Genomic DNA, 14,891 nt, shown 5'->3' on the forward strand with positions numbered 1-14,891 from the left:
AGGTGTAACCTTCCAGTGCCTCAAATAGCTCTGTCTTGATCATAAACCCAATTACAAGGTATCTAGGACATTGGATGATAACATACAGAAGACAAGAGACTTTGAAAACAGGCTTAAAAACCCACTATCAGCAAGAGGATCCATGATGGCTCCAAACTCTTGCCAACTGAGAAATAAGAGAGTTGATACAGTTGTCTAAAACCTCGGAGACACTCTCCTACCTCTCCTTCTCTCTCTCACACTCACTGCTGTTCTTTCCATAGGTGACCTATCTTCCCAGGTCAACATATGAGCAGTGGGATTGAAAATCTCACACAACTGCATCCACCCAGCAGATCTCTTGCATGAAGTGTAAGAAAGTTGGGAAAAAAGCAGCCCCATGGCTTTTAAACCTCTAACCAGGAAGGGGACAGTAGGTGCAACCAGTAAAGCTATTATGTTACCTAAAGCTCTGCTGGACATACATATTTTATATATTAAAATAAATGTACAATTAATTTCAGTCAGCAGACCTGGAGGTTTTCAGGCAAAAGCAGGACTGGGCTGCATTTTACACCAAAGCTCTGTACTTCTTCAGAACAGCAGCAGCAAGAACATGGAAAGAGCCACAGAAGAACTTAATCATAGAAGACAGAAAACAGCAAAGTTAGTTTTCACAGGTCATGGGGATTTTGTTTTACACTCGTTAAAGGGACATGATACTCTTGTGAACATGGGAAAACTACAGGTGGGCTCATAGCATGGGTCTCTCCCAACGCACTTCTCCTTGGCTATTAGATACTTAGCAAACCCTACTACAGCACTGCCAAACTGATTTAACTGCATGGCAGAGTCAGAAAGCTTTTCAGCATCAAGATTTGTTATGACACAAAAGAAGTTCTGTCAGTTTTACATTCTGTAAATATTAACTCTCAAAGCAATTTCAAAACACACTTTTTTTCTTTTTCCTTTAAAGGGAGAGAACTGTTTATCCTCTCAATTTCATGAGTCAGCTACTCTGATTACTGCCCAATTTTTTCCTCCCCTTGTTCTTTTATAATTAGATCGCAAAATAAAATGATGAGGTTATTCTGTAAATAATGCATCAGCCTACAGACGTCCCCCCTGCTACCAGGCCCCCTTCCTCTTTCACCATGTGCAATTACCTGTTAATTTAGACAGTAAACTACGGTGGTTTGCCCTTAATTATGGCTTCCCTATAACAGCTGCAGAGCGTGCATTGCTTATGGTAAATACAGAGCTCTGAAGACAAATTCGAGCTCTCTATCAAAGAGGTTAGGTGTGAGAGTGGTTGTGAAAGGAAAAAGAAATTATGTCAACTAGACCACTCAAAGACCACCCTCCTCTGAAGAGCATGTCCAAGCAAACTGTGGATCAGCCAAGTAACAGTGTTTTGACCACCTTCTTCCTAAAATCCCCACTGAGTCGGTTCCCAAGTCCAGCAGCGCCCAACGGATATCCATCACGGGAGCATGGCTCAGGAGCAGGAGTCGAGCCTCCAGCAGAAGCATTTGGGAACCAACATTGTCCAAGCCCAGGTTTTCAAGGCTGGCGAAGCTTTCCAGCACTCGGTTTCTTCATTTGACTGGATTTCACCTCTTTTCTCCAGTCCTAAGGAGAAAGCAAAAGTCCAAAGAAGAACTAAGGGCCACGGAGGGGGAAATCTCATTGAGGAGGATGGTGTTTCAATGAAATCTGAGGACTGTTGCACTAACTAGAAAAAAGAGCCGGAGAAAGTGGCCAAAGGACAGAGAAGTGCCAGAAGGCGCTCGTGGGCTGTGAGCCAACGAACGAATCTGTGGCTGCATCCAAGTGGTGAGCAACGCAGCCCAAGAAAGCCTTGCTTTACACAGCATCTTACGTACCAACCATCAGAAAACCCTCAGTTTATTTCTTCCCTCAGATATTATTCAGGGACACAGACAAGAGAGAAGAGATAGAAGACAAACAGAAGAGCTCTGGTATGATATCTGAAAATAGATGCCAAGCCAGTGGCATTAACAGTCTACAGCGATGCTAATGCCTCAAAACAGCTGTCGGATACACTGTGCTGTGACGGTCCAGAGGAAGCGGAGAGCACAGGGATGGCACTCAAACGCTGTAAGTTCCTCCTCTCTTGCTTCCCTTCTCCAAGCATTTCCCAACAATAAATTCCCCTGTCGCCTTCAGCCAGCTCTTCTCAACAGAAGAGATTTTGGGAGGGCAGGTCCAAGGACTCCTGCAGAGATGAAGTGCAGAGGCCTCTCTGGATCGAAGGCAGCAGTAACTAGGGACAACTCTCACAAGCCCAGTCCTACAAACTGCTTTGCGAAGGCCACCCCACACATCTAGTGAAGTCCAACCCCACCAGCATGATCTACTTGACTATAAAATCACTCATTCCAGCAAAACAGATAGCATTTAATTGAAAGAGCAAACCAAATAAAAATAAATACATTCATTGTTTGTTCCTTGCACTCAGCTTCTTTTAGTTTGATAATTAAGCCTAATATTTTCCAGTTACCTGCTTAAGACAGTTAACAGGGACTCTGTAAGAGCACTCGCAACATCTAGCAAAGGTCAAGAGGCTGTGAAGAAATCTGGCTCTAAAGTTACCTCAAGAACCCTCTAATGAAAGCAACTACTGAGGAAAGACACTTTCAGACCCAATCCAAGGGGGTTTTGAGCTTCTTCAAGCTCCTTGGGCAAGCTAAGGACAGTCAGCATTTTGCAGTGTCGGGCATATGTTATCCTTAGTTAGCTTATACCATTATATGGGCACAACATACAGCAAGTGCTTTTGGAGCTGCAAACTTGGTTGTCCTATGACAGGTCAAGTGGGCTTTCTTCAGTCCCAGTGATGTGTTAACATATCTACATCCCCTAGATTTCACGGTCTACCCGACTGCTTGCTTTTTCTTTGTCGTGATTATTCTAGCATAGTTAAAATACAAAATACATCACGTATGCTCTCCTGATCTATTTTAAGAGGCAGAGAAAGAATGGAAACAATACCCCTTCCCTAGCTGGCACCATGAGGGTATGGAGTTATGTAAAAATAAACTGATATGCCAAATTCACTAGTCCCTAGAGCAATCAACATCCACAGCCGCAGGTTGTTGTTTGGAGAGTATGTTCCATTCGCCTTAGGTTGCTTAGCTTTGGTCGATACATGAGGTTGTTTTTATCACAAAAATGCCTACAGCGTGACAATCAGCTTGTTATAAATGATGGGGAAAAAAACAGACTGTTTAATGCCACAGGCAAAAGCTTAACTGGAAAGCACAGATATTTTAAATTACTTCTTAATCACTTCTAGATATTTTCCCCCCAAATTGTAACTACTTACTGAGCAATCCCACCTTGTCGAGAAGAGGCAACGCTTGCAGGCACAGACAATATTCTGCAGTCGGCAAAGATGCTTTGATCCCACCAAGGACTTCAGAACGATATTCACACACACTAGTTTTGAAGTTGAGCCTTTTCAGCTCTCTATTTGCAGGCTATTCCCTATTCTGCTACACATCCACCATCTCAATATGGATTGAGCAAATTTCTTCCTAACTTGCAATATACTTCATGGGTCTTGCTTAAAGTTTCTGAGAAAGGACCCTTTCCAGCTGGCCAGCTTAAGCCGGAGTAGAACATCTTAAGCAATTATGCACTGAAGGAGACAAGGAATGATCACATGAGCGAACGTGCAAAACTGCCATAAAACAGCAATCACTGGTTCAAATCATGCTGAAATGCAAAAACAAACAAACAAACAAACAAAAAAAACACCCTACCTCTCTCAGTGATGGATGCTCCTTTTCACTGTCTTTGCCTTGATTGATTTTTGGAGCCCACATTCTCCATCGTAGGCTGCGCTAGGCCGAAAGACGAGGGTGGGGAAGGGGAGTGGGGTCAAGAAACCTCTATCGATCTCACCAAGTTTCAACAACATTTCAAATTTCATAGAAAAAATATCGTTTTAGAAAAGAGTAACTCCTTTCCCTTAAAATTAGTATGACGAGATTCTGATAGCACCAGAGGGGTTTGCTTTCCTCCTGTTCAATGCTGCATCAGTTTGCGGTTTTGGGGACCTTTCTCCTGTGCAATTCCAGGGGCAGCAATCACTTTATGACTCCCTTCTCTCTGCTCTGCCACTGCCAATAAAATCCTCTTCTGAAACAATACTCAGTTTTTCAACCATGCAATCACAACCCTCTGGGTGTCTGCTCTATCATACCCCCCCCCCCCCGCCATGATATCTCACATACAGATAGAGAGGAAAGACCTCCACTAAAGCTCTATAAAACAACCTTGATTTCTGCAGGCAAGCAATTTGGAGAGCTGCCACCCTATTCAGCTAAGAGATAAATATTTTTGGCCTTCTGGATCTTTGAAAGCAGAACTTAACTCGCATTGCTCCTTCCTCACCACTTTAAAGAAGAGACATCTGGATTTGCCTCTCTTGCAGAAACCCTCACGTAACTCTCAACGCACCAGCTGTAGGAATGCTGGCTGCCATCCTAAATTAGCAAAGAAACCTGCCCTTGTATAAAGTAGGTGTTTTAAAACTCACAAAAATCCAAAAATCCACAAGGGGAAGAGGAAAGCTGGAAGCCCAGGGATGCGGCTACATCGAAATATGCCGACATGCCCTCAGAACTGGAGGCTCCAAGCAGAACTGCCAAAACAGTCAAAAAAATCCTGCAAAAATAAAGCTAAATCCTCAACGCAGTCAGAGCAACCTGGCCTGACATCGGCAGCCAGTTGACGGAGCGAGGGCAAAGACAGACAAGCTGCAAGATAGGTCCCTGACAGGCTAGAAAATAGGTGATGGCAACCAGGAGCAGATTTATGATGCAACAGGAGGGTAAGAGAAGGAGCAACACTGGATTTTCCATAGTTCATGCATTTTCAGGTGCTGTTGCTTGCTTCAAACACCTGTCCAGCACGGAAAAGCTCACATCAATCCCTTTACGCATGGTAGAGATTAAGCTCATTTTTAAGGAAGACAAACATTCAAGTGCTGTCCTTAGCAATAACTACTGCAATAACTATAACTCTATTTCCTTGTATTCCCTCGCATCTCAAAACTAAGATAAATCTTTCCTTCTCTTAAAACCCAAATCTTCCCTGTCTGAGGGGTATTCCCAACACACAAGAAATGCATAGCCAAAAGAGTATGGAGAAACTGGACAAAAACAGAGATAAAAATTATTCTCTCTCCTATCTTTTGGAGTCCTTCATCCCTGTACAACTTGAGTACTGACATGTAAAATACTGGAGTATTTAACCAGGTCCTGTGATGCACCATCCCTTCTCTCTCCTCAAATCCCTCCTGGGGTGCAGCACGATCCAGCCAAATGAGGCTAAATTCATTCTGGCAGCTGGTAGAGAGATCCCACTTGGATTTCGGTCTCGCCAAGCTAGACCAAGAGGCGGAATAGGTGCCAGAGACTAGTTAGAGACTAGAAAGGGCCAAGACCACCAGTTTTGCAGGCACAGTCTCCAAATTCACACCTCCTTCATGCGGAGAGGGTTCCTTTACCAAAAGGTACCCCTCTCTCCCCGCTGTGATACTCCTGAGCTCCTTGAAACCTCATCTTGGTGTCTGTGCAGCCCATTGCCCTGCACCACAGCAATGACCCCCCTGAAACCAAACCAAGGCAGGGGCAGGAAGAGGGAGGCACCAGCTCAGGGCTCTCTGTGAACGGGCTACAAACATCTCTCGTTTTCCCCAAGCCACAAGGCAGACACCCCGGCAAACCCTAGTGCTCTTGGTTTTCTCCCAAGGCCAGACAGCAACACTTACACCCAAGCGCAGAAATCTTTCACTGCTGCTCAGAAGCGCCGCCAAAACCAAATTACGTTGCCCGTATGGGAGAACTCCTTCCCAGGTCTTAGGGAAAGGCGCAGGATTTTGTGCAGATCCCAGGTTCCCTTAGAGACAGCGTTTCTAAAGGGATATAACCGAGGAAGCTCAGAGCAGCAGCTCTTTCAGCACTAAAGAGATCAGGATGACAACCTACCAGACCAGGAATCCTAATGCACTGCCTCAATACGCATTTGCCCACGGATGTCACTTCAGGGGAGTTTGCTACAAAACGACTCCAGTTACTCTGCTTGCAGTAATTCAAATGTCAAGACGCCAAGAAGAAGTAGCAATGCAAGAAGTGCATGCTCTGGGGGGGAGGCCAAACCCACCAATGGAGCAATGAACCACATAATCCACTGCAGAGACCACCGTGCTGCCAAAATCAGGCCAGAACCTACCTCAAATTTGAAATGTCCCAACAGCCCGGACAGCTGAACAAGGGTCCTTCGTGAAGACTGTTGTTCCCTTTCCACGCTCCCAGCAGCATCCCACAGAGCAACCCCAGGGCCAGGAACTGCACGTTGGATGAGGATACGAAATCGCATGCTAGGAGAGAAGCAAAAGCAACTCAAGTGCACCAAGGAGCCCACATCACGTGCTCTGAGCCCCCATGGATGTCCTGGGGCAAACGGCTTCCAGTCCTTAGCTCCCCTAAAGACAAAACTGCTATCCCATGAAAATCAGCACTTATAAGGTTTAATGGTCACAATTCCTAAGTCTGGAAAGACAGGGGTAAGACAGACATGCAGCAAGATCGAGCAAGGAACAGGGCACAATAAAGGACTATCCATAACATATGGATGCTACGCATATGTTTGCTTTAGCAAAGGTATCATTCATATATATGTATATGTGTATATATATGGTGTGTTGTGTGTGTGTGCAAACACGTGTGTACATATGCATTTTTAAATACACTGATATAAACACAAGTTTTTTAATCAGCATGCTTCTACCTGAAAGCACTGATGACCAGTCAGAAAGGAGGAAAAAGAAAAGTGCTCAGTCTCATGACAAAAGTTTGAAAGCCAAAGCTGGAGCTTTTTGGGTGGATAAAGCACAGCACGATGCACTGCAAGTCAGGCACTCTGTGAGCAAAGGAGAAGAGGGGGCATCTGAGCCCCTTCCCAACTCTGCCTGCACCCACCAGCGACACTCCTCACACTCGAACATAAATCCAGGTGCAGGCTTAGCCCCAGTCAACCTCTTAGTTGCATCACCTGGATGCAAAGGCTTGGGTCAGGCCAGGTGAACTACGTCCCCAGGGAGGACCTGCTGCCTTATCGGCATAGAATGGCCTCTCCGAGCCTCAGCTGCTTCTGGGCTAACGCTCAGCCATGTGGATGGAAAGGGCACAGGCACAGCGCACACTGCGCTCAAGCCCGGTACTCACCTTGCAGCAAAGCTGCAGGTTCAACTACCTTCATCAGAGCTCACTCAGCACAGATCCAGGCTGGGGAGAATCGAGGAGCTAAAAACAACTCTGTTGCCTTGAATTTAAGGGTACTAGGAGGTGAAAGTTAGCTAACCTGAACAGGCAGAGATGTGGCCTCCTTGCCCCCACAGACATCCTGCTTTACACTCAGATGAACGGACATCCAGGACTAGCACTGCAGAGCCCTGTGGCTACCAAATAGTGAGGCCCTCGGGAGCGTCCCATGCCCAACCTGTGGCTGGGGTAACCTTCCCCAAACGACATCCCTCAAGTTCCCACGTGCTGTCCCTATCTGTATCACACAGCAGGAAGACGGGCAGACGCACAAGAGCTTGCCCCAGCTTCCATGGTACATACAGAGAAAGTGGGGAGAGTGCAGCCAGGAAGCATCCGAGAGTGCGAAGACACTGTGGAGACAGTTGCAAAGTTGAACGGGTCAACAAGGGCCAACATAATGTCAACACAGCCAGGGACCATCGCGGCAGCTGGTGGGAGATAAATAGCTTGACCCCAGCTGACAATAACACCACATTTTTCAGAGCCTGAAGGGACCTTTACGTTCATCAGGTTTGGTGTCCTTCATAATTCACACCGCCCAACACCATCCTTCCTACGTCAAGTCTGCAACTCTGGGTCCAGCGAAATCAAGATGGGTTAGAGATGCAGAGATGCCACAACAGTTAAATCCCCCTTGCTATTAAAAATCTACCCCACAACCTGCTTGACCATAGCAACATCAAAGCGCTTTCTAACACACTGGTTTACATAGCTCCCAGATACTATATTCCCATGCAACCTATCCCTCCTTTCTGCCACAGAAGAAACTGCACATCAAAGCAAGAGATGGAAACAGAAAGCTATAAAGCCAAGAAAGATGCCTTCAGCAAAATCTGTCTTAAGGCATGACTAGCTAGCACTGAGAGCCAAGTTCTGGAGCTTTCAGCCCAACTCCTTGTACGAGGATAATTTATGTTAATCCTCTAACACCAAACATGGCACAGAATGACTATTCAGGAGAGTGGTAACACCACTGATGCTCTGTACACACTATGGCTAAAAGAAGATTCAGTGGGAACGACCACTGATATTTCAGGGAAACCTCATCCATATCAAAACAGGTGCCCATCCCACAGCTTCAGCACTGGCGCTGTGAAGTCATAGCAGGTGACATCGGAGCCTGCAGAAACAATTGCACGAAGCTCTGCTCCCTTTTAACGAGACCTGCAGGTGACGATCCAAAATCGCTGTCCCAAGGGACCTCATGAAAAAGTTGTGTAAATCCACAGCTGCTCCCTACATCTCCAAGCAGAGGAAAGCTGGATGGAAACAAAACAACAGCTACAGGAAAAAACAAATGAAGCTTTGCTTCCGCTCTCTTGGCCGAGAACAGTTATCCCCTTGTGAAATCTGCTGGCGAAACAGATGGCAAATCCTCTGGGATGTAACTGGAGCACTATCGCGCTTCGCTGCCAGGACCAGTTCAGTGTGCACCCAGAGGATGCATGTCCACACCGCCAGTGCGGCGTGAAACCACGCTTCACAGGGCACAGGGGACCGACACGGCTTTACTCACTCCAGCAAGAGTTTCCAAGAAGAGGAACGTGAAGTTAAGCCCACAGAACCACCACGCTCTCAGTGATTTCAGGGAATTTTTCACTGCATCTTTAAGCACCCACGTTTCAAAACTCTGACATTATCCATATTTCATTTGTTTTGTATGTAGCTCTAGAGATTGAAGATATCAAGCCATCAAATGACCAGCATGTCAACAACAACGGGGGGAAACAGGAAAATATGGCTAGAGCTCTCCCTAGGATAGAGGCTGCTCTCTTCATGAGTCAGGCTAAGGCATGACGCACAGGGACTCCCTCCCTGGCTTCGCCATCATATCAGCACGCAGAAAAGCAAAAGCAACACACTGCCGAACCCTGCTCACCAGCTAGCTTTCTGTAGGATGGTTGTGTACTGCCTAGTTTGGCACAAAGACCAAGGATGTAGGAGTAAAAAAGACAACTAGCCAGACCATCAGCTATGCTTGAATAGGTAAACAGGTGGCTTTTTAATTGAGTTAGATAAGTGGTATTTCCAATCATTTTAGTGCAGACACTTAAAACTATATTACCTAGCAAGGTTTTAGCTTGGGAGAGTTTAGAAAGAATAAAAGATCTGTCTAGGAGGGCCTTGCTTTGGAGAGGATGAAGCCCAAAACTTTCATAAACCTTTTGCCAACTCATTCAAAAAGAGAGTGAACCTGCTATAAATGAAAGCCAGAAATAACCCGTTTCACATGAGCAAACACACACAATATCTGCATCTGCCTGAGCCCCATCCTTCCACACGCAAAGATGACCTAGTCCTGTAGGGATGCTCTTACCAGCTGGTTCCAAAGTCTTTTTCTCCTGGTCACAAAAGACTTCCTTACAATCTGGAAGGAAAACCAAGACAGCAGATTAGTACTGGGATGAAATTATTTCACTCTCATCATTAAGGACATTGTTAAGCACCACCAGAGCTGCGAGCTCGGGTGCCCAGCAAGAACCTGCATTCTTTGAGCTGTGTCGTATGAACGGGTGCAAAAGCAAGTGCTGATTCCTCAAAACATTGCTGCTAAGTAAAGGAGAAGCACCTCCATTGAAAAAGAAAAAAGACATGAAGCTCTAAATTGTTAAAGGGTTTTAGGACCTCCAAACTACCAGAGCTGCAAAAGCAGAGGGTTGTGAATTGGTCGAATTGGTTGAAAGGTACTTGCTAAAAATAAAAATTAGAATCAGTGATGCGAAAGGTGAATCACTTATTTAACTGGCCTGTTCTCTTTAGCACCCTGACCCGGCCATGGGAGCAACGTTCTGTCCACAAATCTAGTTAAGCCTAGTTAAATTTGAAGGAATGTGAAGAGCCACATTGAATCAAGATCTGTGCATTTCTCACTGGCAGGCTGTTTCTCACGCGGGCTTATACACGTGTACACATACCCCAACTTTGCAAGAACTTCCATTTTTAGTTTTTATCCTAATGATTGTCTTTCTAGAAACACACCACCACTGCGGCTCCAAGAGCACCCGGTTCCCCTGGGACAAAGCAGCTCTCCGCATCCCCAAATAACAGGTCCTGCATCTGCCAAGCACCAGGCAGCTTTGGAGATGTAACCGAGAGCTGTGCTAAGGGTGACATGGATTTTTGTCCTCAGGCACCTGGATTATACAAGATGACCATTAGCCAGATAAACAGTAGGTTCCTTAGCATATCTATCTGCCTTGCAACAGCTATTAAGCATGCAGCATTTCCTAGTTTACTCCACTGCAAAGAAAACTGCAGTGTCCATTCATCAGTCTCTTCCTGTGAAAGGTTTTTCTCCCAATGAACACACTCATCTGTTCACTTAATGCCAACAAGGAAGCCCTCCCTCATGCATCACATAATGATGATGCAATATCTACTGTACTGCTTTGATCCTCTTCGGTTAAATACAATAGAATTTGCAAGGTATTAACAAACACTTATTATTTCTATGCTCTCTCTCTCTCTCTCTCTCTATATATATATATATATATATAAAACCACTCATCATAAATGGACACAATTTCCCCAGCCAGCAAAATTTAGAGATAAAATCCCAGCAATGATCTGTATTTGCCCTGAGCAGCAGTCCCAGCCTTCGGTGACCTCTGTACAAATATACCAAGCCAATTACTCTCTGTGCCTGCAGCCTTTCCCCTCCTGTATCGGCTTTTTGTTGTTGCTGGCTGTGAGAAACATCGAGAAGTATAGCAAAAAAGAACAGAAAAAAAAAAAAAAGAAAGTATGTTAGCCTGTGCTTCATGACAGGACAACTGGCCTAGGGGTTTAATCAAGATCTGGATCAAATTGTGTGAGGTGTTTGGTAAACATTGATCTTATTGAATTATTACAGCTAGAGGATGCAATTCCCAACCACCTTCCCATATAACCCATAAAATTCACCACTGGGCAGCTCAGCTCAGCCCTTTCTCCACTCTCCCCTCATGTTTGCCATCATCTTTGTCACCTGATGAGTGGTGATTTGTTAAACTTCAGCAGCTCGATCACAGAGTGGGCACAACGGTCAGGGGCACCACCAGAGGCACAAGAGAGAAAAGCGACCCAGCTAGAAGGAAAACCCAGCAGTAGACCTTTCCCTTCAACGTCCCACGCCTGGGACATCCCCTGCTGCACTCCCGTGTCCTCTTGTAGTCAGGCAAGGTAGAAGTAGCCGGGGGGGTAGATGGGAACTTTTAAGAAGCCTTCAACCATATCTCACAGTTGACAGAAGAAATGTCACCAGCATGTTAGAGATTAACAGACCTGTCAGCTTTGTCAGTTGTACACGCCAGCTCTACACTGATTTTTCTCTTGAATACTTCCACTTGTAGCTAGGACTTTCCCAGCACAGAAGCAACAACCCAGGCAGGACAAAGCGATGTGCAGCTTGCCACTTTGCTCATATCGTTCACAACGTCCTAGGTCCAACTTCTCGTTGAGCAATGCCACCACCATCCTGGTCAAGAGGAGGCTTTTCCTGTTGGTTATCCCAACGCTCCCTTACTGCACTGCCTTCCCATAGGAAGAAAAAGGAGCAATAGTGGCCGAGGGCTGGGAATTCATGACTTTAAGCCCACATGCTTTCAACTGCATGACTCTCCCATTTTAGAAACGTAAATTAAGGAAGAGTATGAGGAAGAGTACAAAAGAGACCTCTGCGTTTCTGAAGCATCAGTAAGAGACGTATTTAGGCCTGAATTTCAACCCTCATGTTCTCACCATGCTCATCTACTGCAGGGTATCGCTAAGAGGAGCTAAAATACAAGGGATTTTGCCATCAGATAGAAGGAATGAGGGAGCATGTACTTAGTCTGAGGCTCATGCCAGCTCTCCCAGGCAAGAAGAAAGAGCCACAAAATCAGCTCATCCCACAAGTGTTCTTTAGTATTATCTTACTCCTAAACAGGGCATGGTAACGCCGAATCCCATTCAATATCCAGAAGGGTAAAACTATTTCCTTCTCCTGAAGTGTCTAAAGCCCACAGGGGAACTGGGGGGAGCAAAACTACCTCAATCGCCAAGCTCACCAACCACTCAGGTGCTTTGAGTCTTTTCCCAAAGTGTTCCACCTACACTTGCATGTGCAAAGCAAACTACCGGGCACTGGTGTTTTCCATTTAATAGTTAAGTATACATTTGGGCTTCCTTTTTGTCTGAAGCATTCAGCCACAAAAGGAAACAATTTCTGCCTGCACTAATAGAGAAAATGATACTGAACGTTAAGGTGAGATTAATTTCAGGATTGTGACCAGACTGAGGAAATTGGTGGAAGAAATCTTTCATAGTTTCACATTGGGTTTGCAGTTTTATGAGTAATTCTCCTGAGTTATGTGCTTGGCACCCTGGGTGTGGGTGACGCTTTCATTTCTTCCCTCCCTTTTTGAATGAAAATGCCATCCAGGCACACGAACACAATATTTATTAAAAAGGGAAAAAAAAAAAAAGTGGAGGCACAGATTCCCCCTCACTTGTACAATGTCCAAGAAGGCTGCTGTCTAGAAGACTTTGCTTGGTGGGCTCTTCAGGAATTTCCCTGAGCTGACACACAAACTGTGCCTGTCGGATGTACAGAATCACCCCTGAAACATAAATAGCCTCTGGGGTGCAAACCAGGACAGTGCCAACATAAATCAGCCGTCACATACAGCATCCTTTACACCTTCATTACGAACAACACTTTTGTTTAGCAAAGCTGGAGAAATCGGAAACACCCATTTCAAACTGCATTACCCCCCTAAGGTCTGCTCCTCATTTCCATCCTGCCCAGGTGTCCTGCAGTTTCTCAGGTAAGCAAAGAAACCCAGGCTTCTTCACTTCTCCTCTCCAAGGTTAGCATCCTAACTGCTGGACCACCTCCCATCTTTATGCAAAAGAATACATGCACTTCAGGGAACAACCGTCTGCGGAGATGCCACATTCCTCTCCGCTTGAAATGGCATAAATGGATTGTAACCAGCTCCCTCTTTTGAGCAACCAAAGGCTTACAGAAAGAGGTTACGTGAACTTTTAACGCTGTCAAAACTCATTTGCATGGAAACTGCAGAGGAGGAGAAGGGACCCTTTTCTGAAGGTGCTTCCATTCCATCTGGACCCATCACCTTCCATTATTCCATTGCATTTCTGAGAAATGTCCATGCCTTCCCCTATGCCATGCCCAAGCACGAGACATAAAAAATTGCTTACGACAGTTCCTGCTGGCATGGTATCGACTCTGTTTCTTCTGTAGGATTAATTAGCAGATGGGACCAGTGGAAGACAGCTGAGCTAGAGAGCTGGACAACTGTAGTCTTTCCATTCCAGTAACTACAACTCAAAAAACTAAGGATGCAAAGCTCCTTCAGGGCCAGCAGTTTGTACTCGAATCTCTTTCCTAAGGGTAGAAACAGGGGTCACGGAAGAGAACTGCAGCCTGTTGCATGGGGTTACTGAAAGGTTGACCAGGCTAACTTATAATTGCATGGTTGGTTTTACAGTTCCCCAAACTCTTGCTTTGCTTGCTTATTCAGCAGACAGCCCACCATATTACTCCTGCAAAATAACGATGATACCAAAGAGATTTTGAAATTAATATGATGTGCTTGCAAGCATCTTCTGTCATGCAGAACTAAATCTAAAATGTTTACTCGGCCTCATCTCACTCCCTGAAATTCATCGTGCAGAAACTTCCCCGTGTCATGTCAAGAGATTCCCGACAGCTGAAAGAGCTAAAGGGAAGCTGCAATCACAGTAGCTTTTACCAGACTTCAAAACAAGGCACCAGCTCTACCACTGTACCTATTCTAGCACAACAGTTCAACAAACTCATCACAGGTGTAAAAAGCCTTTCTGAAAGAAAAAAGGATATACTCATAGCAAGTCACAATCTCTAAAAAACATAATGAGCTATAGAACTACTAGAACTGTGATAGCGCAAGTCTGGATTTGCCATGGGGTAGCCCAAAGCACCCCACGACAGGCAGGTGCCTCTAAGGAGACAAGGATGGATACCTCCAGAAGACACTTCAGTAAAACACTATTTTTCACAGGACTTTGAAGCCAGACAATGGCTATCATGGCTCTGCCTACATTTGCTGCTTGAGACACAGTGAGACTCCTTTAAGACCACAGAGCCAGTCATCCTCCAACACAGGAAAACATGGGTGGTGAGGACTGGGAGAAAACAAGCTTGACAATAACTTTGAGTGGCAAAAGGCAACCATGACATGCTAATCCCCAGCAGATTTTTTCAAATGACTTCCCTCATCCACTTGGTTGAGGATTCCTCCATGGCTGCTTACAGGATCAGGACTCCAACAATAAAACCGGGACCATTTCAGACACCTTGCAGCTCAGAAAACACAGCTGCCTACACTTAGGATGCATACTTTGGGGTTCAAATTGAGGTGCAAGCAGCTGCTAAAATGGCACAGAGAAATGATTATTTTTTCTCTTGAAACATGGACACTTTCCATTTCTTCCTTCCATGTCCCCTGACTGACTGTATCAGCTTATAGAAAGAAAGAGGAATTGCATGGCTCAGGGAGATAATCATCTTCTAATCATCCTAAAAAAGCA

General features: G+C 45.3%; 1 protein-coding gene across 9 annotated transcripts in view; it reads right to left on the reverse strand.

Moving 5' to 3' along the window:
- The window catches only part of TSNARE1 (t-SNARE domain containing 1), a 474,003-nt gene that overhangs the window by 412,822 nt on the left and 46,290 nt on the right, over nucleotides 1–14,891 (reverse strand). For 6 of the 9 annotated variants that reach the window (XM_064507934.1, XM_064507927.1, XM_064507936.1 and 3 more), the window contains one exon: nucleotides 9,655–9,705. The exons of the other annotated variants lie outside the window; for them this stretch is intronic. The gene's annotated coding sequence lies outside the window, so the exon portion shown is untranslated. The remainder of the gene's footprint in view (nucleotides 1–9,654; nucleotides 9,706–14,891) is intronic. 9 annotated transcript variants of the gene reach the window in all.

Source organism: Dromaius novaehollandiae, chromosome 2 (assembly GCF_036370855.1).
Source record: "Dromaius novaehollandiae isolate bDroNov1 chromosome 2, bDroNov1.hap1, whole genome shotgun sequence".
In the NCBI taxonomy this organism is placed as follows: domain Eukaryota; kingdom Metazoa; phylum Chordata; class Aves; order Casuariiformes; family Dromaiidae; genus Dromaius; species Dromaius novaehollandiae.